Source organism: Pteropus alecto, unplaced genomic scaffold, assembly GCF_000325575.1.
Source record: "Pteropus alecto unplaced genomic scaffold, ASM32557v1 scaffold25, whole genome shotgun sequence".
NCBI lineage: Eukaryota > Metazoa > Chordata > Mammalia > Chiroptera > Pteropodidae > Pteropus > Pteropus alecto.
The window spans coordinates 20,498,717-20,523,681 of NW_006441955.1; the positions used below are offsets into that span (position 1 = coordinate 20,498,717).

The window sequence follows — 24,965 nt, forward strand, 5'->3', positions numbered from 1 at the left end:
AAAATGTTATTTAAATACATATCTATATACAAACTTTGTAATTAAACATATGATTTACTTAATATTATTTTTTCACCTCCAAACTGTAAGTACTATAAACAAGATAAGGAGATTGCCACACTAATTATTCTTATTCTTAAAGAGTAAGATAATTAGTGCAACAATATTCTACTCAAAATAAAAATTAGATCCACCTCCTGGCACACTTAAATTAGGAGGTCTTTTACATTTTTGTGAAATGTTCTTTTATTCTTTTTAAATGCATATTTTAATGTTAGAAATAGCAACTTCATTAACAAGAGAGCCCAAGTTAGGTACGAATGTCATCAGCATAGTTATATTGGCTATGCTAAGATTGTAAGGGTATTCCATCAGAAACCGATTCTGCTGACTTTGCCCAATCAAATACACACAAACTAGGGCATGGCAATGAGAATATCATGAGCTAGGTTGAAAGTTATTAACACATTCTAAATAGAGATGAAATAAACTGTGAAGGCCATCAATGTCTTGATGAAAAAATAATAATTTTTTCTCTGCCAAAGTACTATGTATCAACCCCAGGCTGAAATAAATCCTCCCTATTTATAGCTCCACTGTACACTGGAAGATATTTCTATAAAGCACCTTTAACATTTTGTCTCAACTCTTTTTGCTTGTGTATCCATTTGTCCTTGAGGATGGAAACTACATATTACTCTTTTGGTATTCCCAAATTTCAGGAAAATTCCTAGCACATAGAATATACCACAACTAATATCTGTTCCATTAGTGAATTAACATAAGTGACTAAAAATATGTCACTTGCTCTGTTCCACACAGCTTAGTATATGGTTATGTAAGGCCTTTTTTTTTATCCAACGTAATTAATATTATCATCCAAAAAGACAAACTCCAAAAGCTTGGTGGTATTTCTCTCTCTCTCTCTCTCTCTCTCTCTGGCCAATTGTATGCATTGATCTATGCCTCTCTCTCTCTCTCTCTCTCTCTCTCTCTTTCTCTTTCTCTCTCTCTCCCCCCACCCACACACACATTTTATACTCAAGTCATTCTCATAGGGTTGAATGCCACTTTTTCAGTCCTTATGGAAATGCTGGATAAAAAACTGGCCTCAAGGCTTCTGTGGTAGAAAACTAGGGAGATGGATGAACCCCAAGGGATCCTAACTGCCTTAAATTACTTCTGCTCCCATTTCTTTGAGAAACACCAATCGAGTTCCAACCTGACTTCAAGATAGACTGTTAAGTGTGAAACACTGGATTAATATTTAGTGACTACACACTGTATGGAACTGTCTTTTTCTCTAACATAGCTTCTCAAAGAGATTGCAAACATCAAGAACAAAACATATTATATATATATATTTTTATATCTCTTAGAGTAACAGACTAAGAGAATAAGTAGGTACTCAACGTGGCTGGTATTTTTTGGGGGGAAAATCTTTTTATCCTCAAACTGTAGCAGTCACTATATAAATATCCACATGTGAAAGTCTTTCATGTGAAAATTAAGTAGTGAAATTAAAAAAGTTTCTAAATGATTGACATTAAATCCATGGTATTCCTTTGAGGGGTAGGGAGAAGTGGTTGTGGAGATGTAGTTAAGATATAAGCATCAGAATCACTTGAGGTGTTTTTTCAAATTTACATGCTATGGCCCTACCCCTGGAAAGTAATTTGTTTGGGTGTGGAATAGGTGAATGTTATTTTGAAAAGTTCTTCTAATGATTGTTCAAACATCCAATGTTTGAGAATAATTATTAAGACTTCTAAATTTGCAGACTTCATAAATAACTTCATAGTTTAAGAATTGCTTTGACAGACCTACCAAATTTTTGGAATATAGAAAACCATGTGATGAAATATAATGTATATCGTTTAATTTATGCGAAAGGCTAGATTTGATATTTTGATGACTTTGGTTAATAATGATTTTGCTGTCTCTGTATGGATAGTCATGAAAAAAATAATTGCATTCCTGTGTTCACTCTTTTGGTATATTTTTAGGGAATAATATTGATTTATTTTCCATGTAATATTTAGAATTGTAGGCCAGAAATTTAAACTAGGTTTAATCCTGAACATAGAACTATATTACATGGCTGAGCCTCTCTTGTGGCTATTTATCAAATAAAGTCTATGCAATGAGGGAGGTGATGTATGCTACTTTCTGGTCTGTATCACAAATACACACACACACACACACATCCATGCTACATTTCCTGTCTGGTTTAAATAAAGAAAATAGTGAAAATGTGTTAGATATGGGAGTCCCATTAAATTTAAAAGAAATCTGCATCCCTGAATCATGATTGGAGAGATTCTCATTGTTCTGAAACATGAATGAGAAGTACATTTTTAGTGCCAAGTCCTTCAGCTTTTGAAGTTTATATGCTTCAGCAGTTGATATTATCTTGACATATAACCGTTAATCAGATTATTTTGACTTATTTTAGGTGATCAGTAATAAATGGCATCTTCATGGACTTCAACCTTACCAAAAAATCTGCATATTTCTTCAGTATCTTTCTCAGGAACTTTCTGGCACTAAATTTCATTAGGTTTCTATTTCTAAATCTTTCTTGGAAAGTACAAGTGTCTAGTTAGGTATGTGTTATCAAAATGATGTTGTGTTTTTAGCCACAAGTTGTGATTCAGTTTATACTTCCAGAGGCTGCATATATATTTCTCTGCGTTTAATACCTATATATACACACAGAGGCTCACGCAAAACTGTAATTAATTATAAAACAAGTTGAAGATTCCATATCAGTTGTTCTTGAGTCTCTATGTAAGCATTTGTATAGAATAGCAATTTTCACCCTGTTTTCTGGAATATATATGTCAGATAAAATTCACATAAATCTTACATTCCAATGATTGTGGCATCCTAACACAGACTTCTGGTTATGCATATTTCCAAAGCTATAATTCCATTCATTTGCCTTCCTCTTAAGAATGCATATAAGTCAGCCTGACATTAGAGCGATGACCTCTGAAATATTCTAACCAAGTATATCACTTACTTTTAAATTTTTAGAAAATTGTTCAAAAGTTGATTATTAACTGTGATTAATAGCAGATTACTGGTGGCATTTTTTGTAATGCGCCTCACTATAAGAGTGATTCTGACCCTGGCCAGATTCCGACCTTGGCTCTGCCATCTACTAGCAATGTAGCCTTCCAGAGCTCAGTCTTTTCATCTGTAAAAATGGGAATAGTAATATTAATGATTTGAGTTATAATCTATACACATTAATTTTTGTGATATCTGCTTCATAAAAAAACTATTTAGAAAGCATTAGCTCTTGTATCATTAAAGGATCAGTAGCAGGAAATTTAAATCAATATAGCTATTTTGAGCAGAAGTATATTTAATACATGAGAATAAGTGCTTGGAAACATATTTGGAGGATTAGAGGAGCATGCAAAACCTAGGCTACGGATATAACCACAACTCAAACTAATGAACCAGGATTGCTATTTACACTGCACATCCAGAAAGTTGTGGGGTCAGGAAGCTACTCCTTCCTCACAGGTTTCACAAAAATCAAAGGGCTGTAGCTGTAATTGAAGGATCTGAAGACTGCCACTGTCATAACTACACTTCAACTCTCATGAAGTGAATCATTGTACACTGGATTGCTGCTACTGAAAAACTCAAGGTTTCTACCAATCTGCTTGCAAAGAGCAAATGTTCAAGCAGCATAAGGGGACCCACCTAACTCCCACTTTCCAAATATCATGCAAATGCATAAAAATGATAAAACTAATTTAAATTTAGAATGCTAGATGTAAAACTGTATGATAAACTTTTTATTTATTTTCCATCATTAGTAATCCAAGAATGCTTATTGGTGTAGATGAGTGCCAAATTATAGGTATTATAGTTATTATAGACATTGGTGTTCTGTGCTATTTTCCAAAGAGTGCATCATCACCATCTTGTGCAATATCCTCATTTATAGTAATCAATAGCCATGCCATGTAAGATGACCTGCTAGTACCTAGGATACACCAGTATACCTAACATAATACCCTTAGAAGGTTTACAATTATATGAAAATGCTATGTGTATTAAAGGTAAATAGAGATCTAAAACAAATTTTAGCAACTGCTAAGTGTATACTTGAAAGGCCTATTGACAAGCATCTTTTCAAAGGTGGTTTGCTTAGATAGTAGCCCATTTCCTCTAAGACCTCTGGTAACCATACGTGGAAATTTACTGTTTAACATTGAGAAGTTGCTTTTAATTTTTGATGAGAGATAAATATAAATTTGTTGTTTGTGATTATAACATTTAAAACAAAAAACAAATGAAAACAGCTGTCAGCCTTAAATGCAACTGCCACTGATAAAAGCCAGAAAGACAAAAGACTTGTGAATAGAACTTTATAAAATTCTCTTATTTTATTCTTCTCTAAGTCACTCTTGGTTTTCATTTTCCTTTACTGAGATATTCAATATTTCTTATCCTGACACACAGCAAGGGAAATGATCTAAGTTTGCAAAAAGACTGCATATATGGTAAAGGAGGATAGTGGGCTAACCTAATGGAGACACAAGCAGGACAGGCACTCAACATGAGAGGCTTTCTCTGCTCAAGGTTAATCAATATGCACGAATATCACTAACTTGAATGGAAATTAGCTTTTGCACTTAAGAAAGAGCAACCTTATTTTTAAGTATATTTTTTCATCTATATTGGAAAACACCTTTCTTTAATTTGATAGACATGACTATTACCTCTAAAATAGATTTAGAAGTAGAAGTAGAAGTCATATTTGTGAACACAAGAGAAAGATCATATCCCTGCATTGCAGGGATAGATTTGTGAATTTTATCATGGTGAACGAGGCCTAGATGCTCAATTTCTCTCTAACAACAGAGCCAGATGATTTTTCTAACATAGTAATGTTCAAAAAAAAGTAGAAGTGAATGAATAGAAAGCATAAGAAGGTAATTGTCATTTCTTTCATTTTTTTTGTTGAACATAATTTTCAAGCACTGGAGGTAAAAGGTGTACATAATATTAGTTTCTCATTGTTTATTTAAGGCTAAGAAGAAAATTAATATTTATAAAATAATGTGCATTAATTAAATTTTGTTTAAAGATATAAATAATTATATACTCAACTAGGGGATATAAAACATAGAAGAGAATGTAATAAGTTTCAAATGCAAATATTAAAGAATTTCAAAGCAGAGACCCATAGATATTGACAATAGACTAGTGGTTACCAGAGAGTAGAGAGCAGAGGGTAGAGGGAAAGTAGAAAGTAGGTTAGAAGGGGCCAAATATGTGGTGACAGAAAGAAATCTTACTATGGGAAGTGAACACACAATGTAAATATATCTGCCTTACTGTTAAAATGTGTAGCTGAAAGTTACTGGATTTCATTAACCAATGTCACTATAAATAAATTAATTAATTAAAAATGAATAAATTAAAGGTAAAAATAAATAAAATTAAAAAAATAATAATTTCTAGGGAGTTAAATGAAGAGACAACTGGAGAATGCATCCCTCCTGAGGGAGAATCAAGAAAACAAAGTAGAGAGTATCAGTAAGAAATATCCAGGTGGGCTATGCCTGCCTTCATTCAGGAGCTCTGGTAGAATTCCTATCTATCTAAGAATTAGCACCTATATTTATTTGAATTTTAAAATAAAATCAGACGTTTTCTATTTTTTTTTTTAAAGAAAGAATTTCAAGGGATAATGTAATTATCTTCATAATGGGGAAATAAAAAAAATGTCATTGATGGGAAGGTGAAAAATTATGTGAAGGTTAAACGAGATTTCTGAATAAAGTTAGTAGACTGAATAAAGAACAAATCTATGCTTCTTTCCAAAGCCACATTAAAATGAGGATTTCTAAAAAGAATTAAATATATACTATTAGAGAGAATAAGAAGGAGATAATGGCAACAAAGTCTTAGAAGTTGGAAAGGAGATAGTTGAGTGATAAATAACAGACCAAAAAATTCATCGTAAAGGAATAGAGGAGAAAGCTGAGAGGCTAACCTGATTTATATTGGAGATATCTGAAAAAATGATGATCTGCATAAGATACTTTTGAAAACAAGAGGAAAATGAAACTAAATGCCAAAGGATTGATAGAAAGTCTAAGAATCACTTATGGAACTAAAAACTCAAGAGGTCGAGATGACAAATATCTAAGGAGAACATTTACTTCAAAAATCCGAACAGGCTAGAGAAGCAGCATCATCAAATGCAACAGGCAGTCACATACAGATGAAGAATTTCAAACAAGCATGATAAACATGTAAAAGGTCAAGAGAACACTGTGTAATATGAAAGAACCAAAAATAATTTTAAAAAATCAATTATACAAATTGTGAATACATAAAAGTTTAGTTCTTTAAAAACTAAAATATTTGGGGCAAATAATGTAATTAATTACTTTCAAGATTAATCCAAGTAACTCTCTAAGAAGACAGCAGGAAAAGATAAAAAAGATAGAAACATAATAAAAGTTAAGAGATATGATAGGTGGTAATAAAAGTACCACACAACATCTAACTGGATCCCCAAGAAGGAGAAAATTTTAAAATGTAAAAAATGAATTCTTTAAAGAAATATAGAGATAAATTTAGAAGGATGAAGAAATGAAACATATCAGATTGAACGGCCCATAGAGCATTATAAGAAAAAAAAAATACAGGAAAAAATTCTGAAAGTTTCCAAAGAAAAAGAAATTATCAAGTACAAAATAATAAGTAGCTAACTGATATGCGAGTTAAATATAATAACTTATAAAATTTATTTTCTAAAGAAAAACAAAATAAGACAAAAATTCTTAAAAAACAAAATCATCCACAAAAAAGGAAAAATGAACAAATATACATGATAACCCCAAATTAAAATTTTACACATATCTTTATGATGGAGATTCAGCAAGGGAGAATCTTAATTGGGAGGAGGTCTTAAGGGGAAGAGATTGATAGTCATTAACATGTCTGCATATACATAGACATATATTTGGCTTTTTTTCTGTCCTTCTGATTTAAAATGATAAACTGATCGAAACAAAAATTTTAAATTAATAATTGATTGTCCATAATTCACGAAATAAAATGGTGTAAAGATTTCAAATAATTAAATTTTCAAAATACGTATTTTAAAATTTTTGCAGCACTTATATTTCTGAATTTATTAAAGCATAAAATGCCCCAAAACTTTTCAAAACACCCTGTTTTATATATATGTGTTTATGTGTGTATATGTGAATTTGTATAATGATCTGGATGTTCCCAATGAGACTGAAAAACAAAGCATGGATAGAAAAGACAATTGATAATTATGAGCAAAACCAAGATCATAAAAATAAATTTAAATGAATATTGTAAAGTCATATAACACATATATCCACACATAATCACATACTTGTGCACAAATGCATTATTTATGAGGCATAATGCAGGCTTGTAAGGCCAACGATTTCAATCTTTTCTTTGCCTGTGATGATATTCAGTGAAATAAGGAAAATAAGAAAGATACAGCAATTGGAATCTGTTTAAAAATACAAGAGATGACCTTCTTCAGCAAATTCAGATAGCATATGTTTCAGAGCTGGATAGTAGTTTATGTGTGTTTGTAAAAGTGTGTGTGTGTGTGTGTGTGTGTGTGTGTGTGAAAGTGTGTACAAGTTGTTTTGTCCTCTATGAATATTAAAGTTTGGTAAAATATCATATTTATGATTTGGTGTTATACATTGCTTTCTGTAGTAAAGTCATTCATTGAAGAGGGCCTTGGCAATTATTTAAAAACAGTTTTAGGAAAAGCTAAAAACAGATATTTTGGGAAAAAAAAGCCTCTACTGTGCTTTTCAACTACTCTACAACAACAGTTCAACACAGCTTCTCATGACTTTCCTCAGATTCTAAAAGACAAGGCTGAGGTTTGCCAGAATTCTTTGTGCTTCAGAAGATTATGAATCGATCAATTAAAAACATTGCAAATACAATCTATAAAATTTACTTCTCTATACTATAATAATCGACAATGCTGATCAATAATTGAGCTCTCTTTCTTTCTTTCCCTTTGGGCTTCACCAAAAACTATTTTTTCCATGAAAAAGAAGGGAATAAAAAGAAACCCAAATTACAGTGGAAAATGTGTAACCTTTCCACAGCAGGAGAGAAGTTAACTGTGCAAACAGGTTATTTAAAATGACTCAGAACTGGCTTACATCTGTGCCCTTTGGGTGAAGGGATGATTATTTACTTAGCAGGTTTATCCCCGACATGGACCTCTCTGGATGGCCATAAAAGAAACCCTAGGTTGCTATGACAGGCCCTTTATTAACACCAAAGTGGTCATTTCAAACAAGTGGCCAATTCTGGAACAAAGGACAGCGATAACATTTACTCGTAATGCGATGTTCAGCCCTTGGCTAGCATAATAAGAACAAGGTCACAGGATGCATTTTATTTGCATATTATTTGATTAACATTTACAATGGCTAAGCAAACAGAAGCCACATATGGGGCCCAGAAGAAGTCACCACCCCTGCAAAAAAGGTTTTGACATAATCTAGATAGACCCAGGAATCAGTAAAAAGAGAAGTATCATCACATGCACCTTGGCTAAATTCCAGCAGTGTAATTACCTTCTGCCTACATAAAATTCTTCCTGCCATTCTCACTTAAGTTATTTTTCCACCTCTCTTCCTGGATGCTGTTGTTCTGTGGAATGGCTGTCACACTGGACCCCACGAATACCTACATTTCAGCCTGCTAAACCCACTCTATTATCAGGACTTGGTCCCGCTTTAAGAGGGAGTTTTAAAATGTATCTCTGTGCAAATGCCACATAATACCAATACCTGGGACCTCAAATGCGCCTTTGCCTGAAAATGTCAAGATGCCATGGGAACTTTGTGCTTTCCTCTGCAGGTTTTAGATGTAGGTCGTAATTGAGGCCCTGCAAGCAATGAATAGGAAACTATTTTAAACTGCTTCTACTAAGGTAAAAATCTCTGGTACTGAGAGTCTTTACAGTAAACATATCAAGATCTTTCTAATAGATATTTTAATACTAAGCAATGATATAAGCTATTTAAAATATAACACCAGGCTTTTATGTTGATGTTGATATTCCGGGTCCAATTGAATCTTGACAATGTAGCCTAATGTTGCATTGTAATTATAGGGCCGTCCTTGTTAGGATAGTGATTTACCATCTATCCATTCTATAGCTTACTTCAAGGTCATGAAATGTATTCAACTTCTCAAGGATTCAGTTTATTTACCTGTAAGTATTTCAGAGGGTTCATTTAGTAATTAAATGAGAGATATTTATTGAATGTATGTAGCATAATAAGTTCTCAATATGTGATATATAGTAACATTAATTATAATTATTGAAATTAATTGATTTTACAATTTCTGTTTATGTCCTAAAAGAATCATGTGCACAGATGGCATCCTTATATACAAAAAATATTAAAAAGAATATGAGAATATACTTAAAAATCACGAAAAGAAAAAGGGAGATGACGATATCAGAAACTCAGGACCAAAAGTTAAATTTGATTTTGAATATTTAAACAACAAATGCAAGAAATATGAAAACGTGGAAGAATTATAGATGACGTGTTTGAAAAAATAAACGTCAGATCATTAGTACAGACACTTTGTGACATTAAAGTGATACATTGTCTTTAGGTTAGTGGTTCGATAAATTCAAAAATGTTTAGCATCTTTAATGTAATTGTGCTCTAGGATCTAATCTAACAAGGAATTTTGACTCTAGGAGTTCAACTCTGCCCAAAGATTGTGTATCAGTGCTGTCCAATGGATATTTAATGAATATGGCCACTAGTGTCATTCAATTTTCTAATAGGCACATTAAGAAAGGTAATAATGAGCAAGTAAAATTAATTTTATAAAATATTTTATTTGATCAGTTATATTGAAAATATTAACATTTCCATATATCAATATGGAAATACCAACATTAATATATTTATATTAATATTTCCATATAAATATTAACATATTAATATTAACATACAAAAGCATTAATGAGGTGTTTTGTGTTTTCCCCTTACCAAGTCTTCAAAATCTGTTGTGTATTTTCTATTTACAGTATACCTTCATTTTATACTATTCACATTTTAAGCTTTTAATTCTATTGAAATAGTGCGATTCTAGATTAACAAGTGCTTCCATATTGGATATGGTGTTTCAAAACTAACTTTACATGCACATATATAATATTCAATTATTTAGAAAAGTAAATACAGAAAAAGATGAGTAGGCAGGTCTATGTTATAGAAGTTCATATACACAGGCCCTTATGGTGACATGATTATTGAATACTGTGCCAAAACTTGCATTGATTTTCCATTTATTCTTATATTTAACAAATATTCTTACATTTAACAAATATTTGAATCCTCCATGGTAGAAAGATTGCTAGGCAAACCATTAGCCTCAAACAGTGCAGAAGGTATTCTAGTCACTGAGAAAATAACAGCAAGCACAATGAAATCTTTGCTTTTGGAGCTTAAATTCAAGTAGGAGCAGGCAAATGATAAGAAAAATAAATACATATTTTACCAGGTGGTGATAATTACTATGAATTAAAATAAAACAGAGTAGCAGTTAGGTGGTAGAATTCTTAAACACTACTTTGGACTAGGAGGTCAAGCAAAGTCCCCTCTGAGGTAAAATGTGAGCAGAACCTGAATCGAAGGTGGATGTGAACCAAGAGGAGTCTGGAAAAAGAGCATTCTAGAAAGAGACCAAACCACATGTAGAGAATTTCAGAAGAAAATTGAAGAATAGCAAATTTGAGAAATAATATTGGACTGTCCTCCTTAGGAAACAATTACTTTCTTCTGTCTTTAAAGTTAAGTATATAAATAAACAAAGCTAAGGTTCCAATTCATAATGGAACCATAAGGTGCCCTACGATTACTTATAATTTATGTTCTTGAGAAACCAGTAAAACAGCTTTTGTTTTCTTAATGAAGCATGAGTTTAGGCCATCAGCATAGAATGAAGTTTTGGTGAAATTTTGGACATTTTGAGAAGGATGAAGTAGAAAATAGAATGGAAAGGTAAAAGTTTTAGGGAGACAATATGATGACTGGTAGTCATGATACTTTGGACAAGGCCCTAATTTTCACTTTTGCTGAGGTTTAGGATACTCAAGAAAAATGAAATAGAGTAAAATAGAACTTTTCCCCTTTTCTATATCTGTTTAAAGACATCCAAACCAATGTGTATGTACTTGTTATTAAGCTCTGTATTTTCTTTAGCCACCTGAGATCTTAAGGACTTTTTTCTTCTAGAATCCAAAGAGACAAAATAATAATAAAATTATCCAAAATATTCAACTAGTAATTAAAATGTAGTTACATAAGAGTGTGGTGAATTGAATTGGAGGCATAATTTCAGAGAAAGTTATGGTAGTCTTAATTGAAATATTTCTATGTTAAGACACCAGAGGCTTAAAGCATCAGAGACCAAATTTACATATTAAGAAGGCATTGTATTAAAGTAGAATTGAGATCTTCTAGATGTACAAATGAGCTTAAAAAGAAAAGGCCTTCTTCCATTTGGAATTCTATTTCTATGATACATAAAATGTAGACAATCTGGACTTTTAAGTATTATAATGTTGAACTTGATCCCAGTTTGCTTCTGAAAACAAGTGATAATGTTGGGATGTATTAGACAGAAGATAGGTACAGGAAGGAAGTGTTCCTTTTTTACTTGCTATTGAAATAAGAATATAAAGCATATCTTCCACATGGCCCTATGTATCCACTCTCCATTCTTTTCCATTTAATATGGGCCCTAGGAAACTGGCTACCTCAGTGACTTCCTGTGGCCTCAATCTTCCTCTTGGGTCCAGCCAGTGAAAACTTCTGGTATGTTATCTGAAGATGGAAGAACACAGAGATCAGAAGAATGGGTTGACTACATCTCGTTGGCTATTTTCTTTCTATCTATAGCTATTTTCTCCAGATATTGATATCCACTCCCTCCAGTGCCCCTTAAAGACTAAAGTATGATAGTTCCTTGATTTTACTAGGTCTAGGATACTGCATTATCTTTTTTTAAATCCTTCTCACACTTTGTAAACAATCTTTTATTAAAACCTTCAAATTACCATATTAAGCATGCTGTATTACCTTTAGGGATGCTGACAGGTACAAAAGGCTCTCAAGAGATAGAAGACTTTTGAACTAGAGGGAGATTTGATATGATATGGTAATATTAGATTTTATAGAAACTCTGAGTCAGGCTTGGAATAATACATTTGTGGTTCAACTCTTAAAATTCAGTGAAACAAAAATCTCTTATTCTCTAGGTGACCTGGGAATAATAGAAGACCACGGCTTCTGTGGCAACTGAGCAGAGAGCCCTACCAAATTATTTTAAGCATTTAAAAATTTAATTCTAGGGCCATAGCAGAGAAAATGTACAATAAGCTAGGAGCTTGTTGTACCGGAAAGTAAGGAAGTGTTCAAAGCACAAAATGATGGGATATGTCAAAGAGACACAGGGAGCCAAACTGAAAGAGCACCCAAAGACCGAGGCTGAAACAATTTCTGCAACAGAATAAATAATAACTAAATAATATAGTATTGGACTATAACCCATAGTAAGAAATAAATATGTATGAATACACGATGATATAAAAAAAAGAATGAACAAATAAAGGAGAAAAGAGTAATCTTCCTTTAGGAAGAATCCCATTTAATTCCATGTAACATAAATGGATACTTTCCTTTTCTAGAAGTAGGGCTTAATCCCCCTCCCTTCTCTTAAGAGTTGGCTTGACTTCAGTATTTCTAAGCTCCTTAGCTACACAGTTTGATTCTTCACGGATAGTAGTGTGATGGATTTGCTAATGACTGAAAGCTTGTTATCCCTGTTAAATTCTAATATCCACACCCTCCTCCAGCCCACAGCCTCATGTAAATTTGGCATATACAAATGGTACTTATTATACTGGTGGTAGCAAGAAACAAGTTGATCCAAATGAGGTTTTTTTTTGTCAACAACAACAAAAACTCTTACATTTTTTCCCAAGGAGGACAGAACAACCGGTAGTTTTGTGTGTTCCATTGATTTCTATAGACAAAGAAAAATGTACTTAATAGTTTGTGTGCTAGTACGTATTGACTATAATTTCATCCTCTGACTTTAGAAGGGTATTGATTATGATTTCATTCTCTGACTTTAGAAGGGTAAAAGGAATGCATTTTTCTGGACATGGAAATGAGAAAACTTTCCTTCTACTACTCTCTGGCTGGTTCAAAGGCAAATCATGATCTGACTAGAGACTTATTGTTCCTAAGAAACATATAGAGGCCCAATTTCCCTTTTGCTTTCAAAGAACTATAGAGAAGGTTTATCACAAATATTGCACAACTGAAAATAATAATAAATCAGCACCAATTTATTGAACATCTACTTTTTTTATGGCAATTTATTAGATACCAGTATATATTGGGGGTGAGAGAAAACATTTTTACATATTTCTAGTTTTACATTATACATTTTAGAGAAATCGCAACAAGTTTTAAGAAAAGCAGGGTTTTTTAATGAAATTTATGTAGAAACAGCAAAATTGATTGAGAAGAGAGGTCAAGTATGAATGTGCTATATAATTATAAACTTTTATTTAGATAGATCAAACAAAGCCAAGGGGCTGTGAGGAATCATCTTATATATCCTGGCTGGTGGAGCAGCCATACATAGACTAACATTAGGAAGAATCAGTTTCACAAATAGAAACTTTGAGGAACTTACTTCTAAAGAAAATTGATTTTAGAAGAAAACAAGTCAAATTCTCTTAGTTTAAGAAACATAATACTATAGCAAGCCTAAACCCAGCAATAAAGATAAAATATCATCTGCAAATTCTGATACAAATTCAAAAGGACTCAAGTTTGCAGACAATAATTAATTGAAAAAAGTTTCACATTCAGAGAACAAAACAAATCTGTGTTTGAAGTATAAGGTTGAATGCCATATGGCAACATGTTGAAAAAATTAAAAAGTCACAAAAAGTCTCATAAGAGTGTTAAATTACTAGCAATCCTTATCTAAGATTATTCCTAAATTGTTTTATTTGATTAAAAAACACAAACAACCTTGATTAAAAATTTTGGATTTCTCTGAAGCTCCATATATTCTTGTAAATAAAAATTCTTTGGCTAATTAGACACAGTTATTCTGAGTGTTGACAACATTGGTAAGGTGTAAGATGGCTAAGTGAATTGACCTTAGCTAAAATCTAGTGGTCAAACCCAAAGAAATTTATCAATAGAGAAAGAGATATTAAGTTTATCATTAGTCTTCAAAAATGTTGCAACTTTTACAAATGGCTTTGTATGTAATATTCTCAGGACTTTTAATACTTTGCAAATACTCTTCCTGCGGCAAAATCCTGGTTATCCTTACGACTGCTCGGATGTTCGTTATTGATGCCTTAATGGTTTTCTAATGTCCTCTTGCCTGTCCTGGTGTAGATTTTTCTACATTGATTCATTTCACATCTTTCTATTTTCACTCTGAAATTGTATTGGCTATCTACTGTGTTTTCTGTCTACTTACACTTGGATTTTTTTTTTCCACTTCAAGGCTGGGGAGGGATGCTCATCTCCTACAGTAAAAGCCTCCAACTAGTGAAAATGTAATTTAATAACTGTAATTTTAAATGATTGGTTGGATGTTACAATGCTACAGAAAGTATTTGAAATTTTTTTAACTAGTTGATGATTTAATAATTGAATAATCTCATGATAAGTTTCGCTGTGCCAGTGGCTCTGTTTTCTTGGCTGCTTAGCTGGGGCACAGAGCTTTTTCTAAAAGAAAGTGAATGTTATTTTGTATAGGAAAGAGGAGCTTAGCAGACAAAACTGGTAGAGAGAGTTGGTTAGTGGTAGAGACTAGAAGTTAGACAGGCACAGAATGGATTTCTAGTTCTACTACTTATTAGTTTTATAAATATAGTTAATTTCCTCATGAAATTGACAATGAGCAAGCTTTTTGAGCCTTGCTGGATTCTCTTTAAGCCAAATATTATACCCCCAATAAATTAAATGAAAAACAAAACAAAAACATCATCAAGTTAATTAATATGAAAACAAAGATCCTCTCCTGATGCAAACCATCGAAGAGAAAGTATAGGTCTTTCCTATAATACTGGGGAAACATCAGATACATTACATCACAGAACATCCTAAAAATCTTGTTAGACTATGACTATCCTTTTGACAAAACTTCTCTTTAAGGCTGCTCTCACATCTCTCTTGGTTTTCCTCAATGCAGCTCCTTTTCAAATGACTGCAGATTTATTCGCTTGAACCCTCTGAATTCTCTCTTTGTCTACTCATCTGTATCTCTACAACTCATGTGATGCAATATGCTATATCTTTACTTCTCCAATTCTACTATTTGGACTTTACCTCAGCACTCAACTTAGGAGAAAAATCTGAGTCAAGCATCTTGTGAGCTATCTTGAGGAAGCAAAGGAATCATCCTACTTGGGAAACAGAATGAGGTAATGCAAATACTTATATATTTTTGTACCCTGTTACATTTAGTCTTTGTTAGTTTTAGTTATGTCACCTATAATGATAAAATAGAATAATACACACCTCCTAAAAATGTTATCACTATTTTAAATGTGGTAATGTTTTGAGATTCTTGTTTTTTAACTGAAGGACATCTGAAACTTTAGCTCAAATGGTTTTCAAAGCCCAGTAGGTGACCAGGATTTCCCAAATAAAATCTTCAAATTTTTGAATAATATAATGCACTTGTGCCTACCTCTTACACTCTGAATTTTCTTGTTTTAACTTAAAGTAAAACTGCAAACATACATCCCTCCTTTGGAAGCTGCATGAGTTTTGATATTCATTAGCCCAGGGTAATTTTTTAATCTCTTATAGCTAATACACTGAATCATAATTTTCTATCTTGGATTGCCCTGAAACCATATACATATCTAAGTTGGGTATATAGAGAAATGCTTCCATTTATAGGTTGCTGGAATACTTCATTATAAAATGTATTCTAATGTACTTACTTAGGCTGTGTGTCCAAGACATACTAATTTCTAGATATATCTGTCAGTTGAGTCAAAATGGTTAACTCAGTAAATTTCTGTATACTCATTGACCATAGCTTCAGATCTTTTGATAAGGTGAACATTGATTAACTGCACTGAAATATGTAGAAACTCCCCAAATTAACAACACCTCTACCTCTACATTGCTCAAGTGCCAATATGAATAGGTAGTATATATGAATAGTTCTATATTTCTTTTTTCTATTTCAGAAGACAGATTTACTCCAATTTCATGGCTTGTATAGCTTGATGATTACGTTTGAGAGATGATATATTCGATCATATTGCAAATACAGTTTCTCTACATTGATAAGCTAAAAAGAAAATCTATCCCTTCAAAATGAAAAGACTAAATATATATATCATTCTAATTGCTGAAGTACTTTAATAAGGCATGAAATCTTTTATCCAGGTGCCCTGAGAATGAAGTGGAAATTCTCCATAGCCCAATATTTGATTATTTTAAAAAACATTGTCTGATTGAAGCTCTAAAAATATATGTATAACTTGAAATCCTAATTTTATATTTTTCTATATGTTGAAATGTGGAATGTCATTGTTTAGATAAATATAGATAGAAAGTGAGAAATTATTTCTAATGCTTGTTAACAAAACAAATGTTACTTAAATATCTCTTTATAGAGTAAGAATAATTTTGCTATTTTAATCAATTGTTCTAAGTAATATTAAACTTTTACACATTAAATGGAAATGTAATGTTTAGACACATTTGTTTCAAATAAAGTAAAAAGACTATGACCAATGAAAAAAGTCTTTCTCATTGACTTTTTTATTAGTAGTACACATTATATGTTAATTGCATTTTAATTGAAAAAAATATATCAAGAAAACATGGAGAAGTTATGTGACTTTGACTCTTTTATTGCTTAAATTTTGATTAAATTACCCAGACACAAACCTTATGCATTTTATCTTAAAATCTTTCAAAATTAGCTTGAATGGTTTCTAAAAATGGCAAGAACATTTTGTTTTCCATTACATGTGAGAATTAAGTTATCCATGTAATGATTGACTTGATTTATCTATTCCCACCATTAGTCAATTACTTATCTGCTTTCTATAGATGATATACTATATCTCTAAAGATTTCAACTCTATAGTGACTACACATGATGTCTTAACATATTGAATTGTGTGCTGCAAAAAAATAAAATGAAGTGCTGAAGAGCCCAAATAATAGACTAAACAGTATATAAAAACTCATTATCAAGTCTTTATTAGCACTGGCGAGATGTTGACTAGAACAGGGGTACCCAGCCCCTGGGCTGCTAACTGGTACTGGTCCATTACCTGCTAGGAATTGGGCTGCACAGTGGGAGGTGAGCAGAGAGCAAGTGAAGGAAGCTTCATCTATATTTGCAGTTTGCTCCCCAGTGCTAGCATCACCTCCTCAGCTCCACCTAAGATCATCAGGCATTAGATTCTCACAGGAGCACTGATGTCTGGTGCCAAAAATGTTGGGGACCACTGGACTAGAATATTATTCTAATCAACCCTGAACTTTCAGTTAGCAACTTAGGAACAGAAAAATGTGACATAGGAAATATGCATGCCATAGTCTCATTTCTTTCTTTCTTTTTATTATTATTATTATTTTTTAGGTGAGGCAACCCTTAGTTGACCTCACAGATTGCAAGGACCTTGTCCGCTTACAATCCCTTATTTATTTATTTATTTTTTTAATACCTACAGCACCTGGTCTTCCTAGGTGATCTCTCATCCAAGTACTATCCAGACCCGACCCTGCTTAGCTTCCAAAGTCAGACAAGATCAGGCTTGTTCAGGGTAGCATGGCCGTAGACCATGGTCTCATGTCTGAAATGTAGATTCTAGCTTCAGATTTGAGATTTGAGATATTATATATCAAAGTGATAAAGAAAGTGGGTTTTTAGTTAGACTTATTGGATTTTGACTTAATTCTGCCACTTACTGGTTATTTCATATTGGATAAATTGCTCAAAATTTCTAAGGATAATTTTTCTCATCTGTAGAATAATGCACATGGAAAAGCTCAAAAAATAATGCAAATGAGGTATTTTGCACATAAAGCATTTAGTATAATCAAGTAATATGTTTAGTATGGTGCACAATGCACACACAAAAGCTAAAAAAATTAAGTAGCTATTATTTATGTATTTATGCATTATCACACATAATGTATTTGTTTACTTAAATATATATGTGCTTTTTTTCTTCTAATCTTTTTATTCTAGGGATTTGTTGCAGATGGGCTCCCTGGAAACAGACTCTGAGAAAGTAGCATGCAGGAAGTTAATTAAGGACTACGGCCAGAATCAGCACCAATAGAGGAAAGAGGTAGAAATAGGATTGGGCTAGGGGAGAAGTTAGGCAGTAGTGGAGTCACAAGGTTTCAACGAGCTACATGGGAGCTCTTCAGCTAAGATGGCCCTTCAGAGTTGTCTTTTGTTGTGGCGTGGGGCCTATACCTTCATATGAACTTCTCCAGGAAGGAGGCATAAACTTGAGGAACACGGCTCTCTCCAGTGAAGGGTAACTTTCTGATATGACTTACAGTTAGCATCATCTTCCAACTGCATTCTCAGTAGGTAGAATTATAAGTCCTTCTTAAGGGGGATCCAAGCAGCAAATCATAGCATCCCTTACAGTAGTAGGCTGTAGCATCCTCATAGACTGTTGTTCTGGTGCTTGTTCAGAAGCTAAATTTGTTTTTCGTGTTTTATTTTTAGTGACTATCAATGACTGTACCTCTTTTGGAATCAATTAAAGAAAGGTAAGTTTTCTAGTAGTAGATGTCACAGAATTCCTAGACTGAGTCCTTTGGCAGTTTGCTATGCTTTTTGCATGTACGGGGCTTAGATGTGAACTTACAAAAAGTTCTGGGAACATTTTGGATAGCTATATGCTGAATCATTGGTGTCGATAAACAACACTCAACTAAACCCTTGTAAAGCAAATAAAATAAAAAGAAACTTGCAGGTAAGTAAAATGATTAAGGAACAGGATTAGCATTATTCAGTCTGGAGAAGAAACTTTGCTTAGGATTTGAGGCTAGAGTTAGTTCATCTCCATTGTGTGTAGAAAAGGATAAAAATCACTGATTTTTGCTTAATAACAAGTGAAAATTTGGCAACAATAAGGTAGATTGTGTGTGCACAGGGCCAAATAATGGAACAAACCAGAAGCCCAATTTATTATTTAAATTGCTTTGGTTTTGGTATTTTGGCAACATTAAGAGAAAAGAAATTTGGAAGGATGCTTGTTTAAAAGATCTCACCATTCTCCAAGGGGAGTTGGAAAACCAAGTCACAGGTCTTCTTTTATGGACTCCGTAGAAGGAATATGTAATCTTTCTTTCTAGAGAACAGTCACTGATGCGATTTAATTCTCAAAAGTCCTAACATAATTTTTCTTTCTTTCCAGTTTGAGTTCATCAGGGGTGATTGGGACTTTCTCAGATTTGGGAAAGTGCCCATTCCCAGACCAAATAATAGTAGGCAATTGGTGGGGTCATGTCACTCTTGTATGGAAGCTCTCTTATGGTAAATGAAGTACAAGGGGGAGGCAATTCTCAGAAGGTAGAGACGCTATCTCAGTAATCATTTATTTCGTTGAATTAACTACTGTTGGCTAAATTGGAACTGTATTCTTATTATATGTAGACAAAGATCAAAGATAGGGGTGTGTGTGTGTGTGTGTGTGTGTGTGTGTGTGTGAATAACCAAGAAGGAAAATTTAGATGTATTTTAAAATAAGATAAATTCTCATCAATTTGGAGTGATTTAAAACATGTTTTTTCACTAAATCAAGAAAATGATGATTTATATGATTATAAAATAATTTGTTCCAATATGCCCAGCCCGAAGTGAAAGAAAGCCTGTTTCTCAAATAAAATAATACAGTGTGAATATATGTTTATGCATGCATGTGTGTGTGTGCGCAGATATTCCTATATATAATTTTTAAATCACAGAATAGCATTGTTTTTTACCTATTCAGGTTATAATAAAGCTTAGTAGTTTTTTTATTAATTTTGTTGGTAATCAATATCCTTCATTATTTTATTGCATATTATACAGGTCAAGTAGTTGTGCCATGCTGATTGAATATAAATATAGACTTAATTTAGAAAAATACCTGGGGATTTAGCGGCTGACTGACTGCAATGAGAAGTGTATATAAAGTACATTTTTAAGGCAGCTGTTGAACTTTTAACCTATAACAAATGCTTAGCATGACTATAAACTCTAGTCTGAAAAAAAAATTTGCACATGTAAGTAGGCTCATCACCTATAGAAAATATATGACAGTATTTTCTTTAATTAGTAAGTCAATTAGACATTGATTATAACACTGTAGCACTGTTGCAAATTTTATTGTCACCATTCTGACTTAGCAAGCTTATATGCTGCCTTATATATTGCAGCATTTTTTGGTTTATATTTGGAATTAATTTCTGAAATAGCTTAGACAGGCTAAGCATTCAGCTTGTCGTTTTTCTAAATCTGATAGGATGGAATAATAAGTAGCTGAGATATTCTAGAGTTATATTACAGGCTTCAGTGATCACAAGGGTCTATGAGTCATTCCCAAAGCAAAGTTTCTTTCCTAATATGTCTGATGTATTGCTTTTTATTGGCAATTTTCATATCTGAGTTGGTGACCCTGCCATTTGTTTTTATTGTTATTGTTTCCTTTTTGTGGCACAGATAAGAAAACTCATTCAGGCCCTCTGGTCGTTTATGTCTGCAGCCAGTTACTAGGACTGCTGCCCTTTGCTGGGTTCCTTTGCTCGGTTCCTTTCTTGCCAATCTTTTCTTGGATACCTGATTTATGAGCAGATGCTCTTTTTAGTCTCATTTCATGTTAATTTTGAATATTTATTCATCAAATGTTTCCAGTCTCCAGTAAAGTAGGAATTGTTTTTTCTACTGCTTTTGTGGCTCTCATCGGATTGTTGTCTCATAATTTACATGTCTGTCTCCTTCAAAAGATTGTTAGCTCAAGATGGGTGAGAATTGGGTTTTTGTTATTGTTATAGAACCAGAGTCTAAGTACAGAAACTTACACATTCTAAACACCCAGTAGCTTTTAACTGAAGGAATAAGCAGTAACAAAACATGATTGTAGAACTGGAATCTCAATGAATAGATATAAAAGAAATTAAGACAGTAGTGATTAAAATGATACTGTGTTATTAGTTTGGCGAGGATTACATAGGAAAGAGAGTTATTATTTTGGGGACATCAGGGTTTGCCAATTTTTTCTCTGTCTTTTAGATAGATCTGACTAGACTATGTATGCATTATGACACATGGAATAATTAAAGTCACCAGAGGTCAGCATTCCCTATCCTTTTAATTCTTTAAGGACGTCCATCCACATGTATGTTGACCAAATATTTTCTTGCTCTCTTTTCCTTTTTTTTCCATTCTCATAACTCTGAACTCTTAATTCTCTATCTCATTCAATCTTGTGTCCTTATTTTGATGGTGCTTGTGATATTTTTTATTCAGATATTTTTTGAAAATTTTTTATCTTTTATCTTATGCTCCTACATCCACTCTATTCTAGCTTTTATTGCTATTTTTTATTCTTTTATTTTTAGAAAATGTACAGCTCAAGTAATAGATTGTCTCTGAGTACCTACTCCACTTCTCTAAATTTGTTTTCAAACTAAAAGGCTAAGGAGAGGGCTCCAAAAATTATATGTAACTGTGTAGTTACTGTATTCCTATGGAATGAATCCTATATGTGGGTTGAGACATTGAGATATTGGTTTGTGATAATTTAGAACTCCTACTAATTTTACTTCTGGTCAAATTTTCCTTCATGTTTTTACGCTGTTATGATTATAATAAGTAATCCAGGGTTTTCACCACATGGGATACATGGATTTTCTTTACTGTTCTGTAAGGAGTAGCTCTTCCTCATGTATATGATGTGCTTAGTTTGTTTTTTCTTAATTTTCCTTAATCCATTTTGAGCTGGGATAAATACATTTATGTATCTATCTAGATGGAGAGAGAGAGACACTTTAAAGTCTCAGCAATTTCATATTGATAAATGGGAAATACTAGGATCCCAAACTATCTGCAAAATATTTACTACTGCTGCATTCTATTAAGTCTGTGTATAGTTAACCCTTTCCAGAAAAATACAGACTCTAGATCTGGCTTCCAATCTCTATATTAGTTATCTAAATTTGAACATATGTATCTATAATCATTTGTCAATGTCTTATTTAAGTTAGATTCTTACAGATACAATGACCTCCTTGGTAATTTTCTTCAAGAACTCTAAAAACCAAAAAAACATTAAAAAGATATTTTAACATTTCTGTTCATTCTATGGAAAAATCTATAGCTTAACATTGTTCACAAATTGTGCTTCTCTAAGATTGCTATTATTGCCTTGTTACTAATAATTTTCTCCTATGAGTTTGCATGGAAGAATAAAAGGGCAGTGAACCTGAAATTTCACCAAAAATGAGAGTATGCAGCCAGTATTCTTTCATACTTTAACTTTTTATATTTAATTTAATCCTCTCAATAAAATTTAAAGACAAATGTTATTGTCAATTTTATAGAAGAAGGCAGTGGTACAGAGAAGTTAGTCCACTTACTTAAAATCACAAAGCCTTAAAGGGCAGGGTAGAGTACAAAGTCAGGCCTTTCATCTCTGGAATTTATAATTCTTTCCTCTAAATCACTATTTGTTTGAAGGACTTTGAATAAATGATACTATATTGTAGTAGACCCAGTAATAACACTTTGTTTCATGCTGTGTCAAATGACTATCTTTGTAATATATAAAATAATATGACATAACTGTCATATAGTCATTTAAAAATATTTTTAAAACTACCACAAAATTGCTTTTTATAATTTCCATTATGAATAATGACAAGAGAGTTAACTCTTGAAGTGTTAAATTATATGTATACCCATGCTGTGTATATATCCATGTAAAATCTATTTTATGGAAAATAGATAATACATAGATCTAATACTTTTCAAATGCCATTGTTTTCACTAGATTGAACTGTCATCTGCTTTAATAACATGAAACTCTTATTCTACTACAGTACCACAAACAGCTATACTATGTTTTTCTGACAAGTTGTATTTTTATTTTATGCTTCATTCTTGAAGCTTCAAAAATTGATACCAATTCTTTTCAAGACAATGTGTTCAACACAGTGGTGAAAACATTATTGTTATTTTTTTCAGTAGTATGAGTGGAAGAATTTCAGGTGATAGAGTCCTAATATAAACTTTATCTCTATTCATAACTTAGTAGCTTGTAGAATACCTTGATAGTTATGCAAACATGTTAGCTTTAAGTCATAAATTGTCATACTATATATCCATAAATGCACTCACATTTGGGAAGCATATTCTCTTGTTTATAATTCAAGATCTTATATATTGAGTTTCTGCTTCAAGTCTCTTAAAAAATCTTTTTTAATTTTATACATTTATGCATACATACATGTGCACATATAGATAATTACAGGGTATCCTTTTATTCTGTGCAAAGTAGTGTTTCTGAATAGTTTTATGGAGACTTTACTGATTTTTTTTTTAACTTTCTATACTTTTTCACTCTGGCTCTCCATATTAAAAATCATTTATGCCTTTACTTTTGTTATCAATCCATGCTTACGTAAGGCTAATAATCCAAATACAAATTGAAAATGTCTCTGAATTATGAACATAAGTAGAGACTACATGAAATGGTTACTTACAAAAACACATTTTTATTAACATCTCTGTGCATTAAACAAATGCATAATTATATGTTTGTGTGTATATATATATAAATAATAGCTATGAATGCTAATATTTATCAAGAAATTATTATGTGACTGGGCAAATCTAGATTACATGAAGCCAGAAGACTTCTTTTTTAACTAATAGTTTAGGAAATATTCTTTCAGCTTCACAATTTGGCTAAGTAATGTCATATAATTTTTTGATTATTGTCAAATTTGAGAAAATTATCAAGTTTCTTTTATATATTATTGTAAGATATCAAAGTGTTTCAGGTATTCTTTTGCAGTGACTCATAATCAGTAGTTGAATTGTCAATATTCATTAAACAATTTGTCATCTATGTCTTCTCATTGCAGTGGTTTGTTATGAATATGTTCTCTTTGTCAATATGAGTATTTTGTACCAAATAAGTAAAAAAAATTAAATCTTTTCCAATGCGAAAAATCTTTGTTAGGTAAGCTATCGAATAATTTGAGACTATGTTACTTCTATTCAAAAATAATCTTCTACAAAATGATCTAAAAATATTATATTTTACTTCTTATTGCTGGAATAATTTCTACTAATTTTACATAACACATGCAGAAATTCTTTATCAAATGTATTTCTGACAAGAGAAAAAAATCCATTTTGACTTGGTGTCTAAAAAATTGAGTTGTCTACTTACAGCTGTACATCTTTGATGATTGGAAGAATTACAAATATGCTTCTGGTTTTGTACATTTCAGTCTTTCTTTTTTCTCCACTCTCCACATGCTTCTGTGGTAGATGCCTCCGGCCCTGCTTTTTTAGGTCAAAATTCTGGGTTAGTTTTTAGAGTGAGCAGTCACAAGAGTCTTCCTAGAAGCCATTTCTGTATTTCCATGCTTGACATACCTACCATGACTTCTGTGACTAACAATATTTAACTATACAGAAAACAACTACAAATCACAAGAGTATATCCCATGGAATCCAGACATATAATCTCGACTCAACTTCCTTCTAGCAATATCTCTCAAATAGTAGTTACTCCAATGCTATCATAGAAAAGAGAAAATATAATGAATGGAAAGACTGAGTGG

The 24,965-nt window shown here is 32.3% G+C and overlaps 1 pseudogene; it reads right to left on the bottom strand.

The window, feature by feature from the left end:
• Nucleotides 1–17,827: 17,827 nt before the first annotated feature.
• Nucleotides 17,828–17,946, bottom strand: LOC112485951 (annotated as a pseudogene).
• Nucleotides 17,947–24,965: the final 7,019 nt, after the last annotated feature.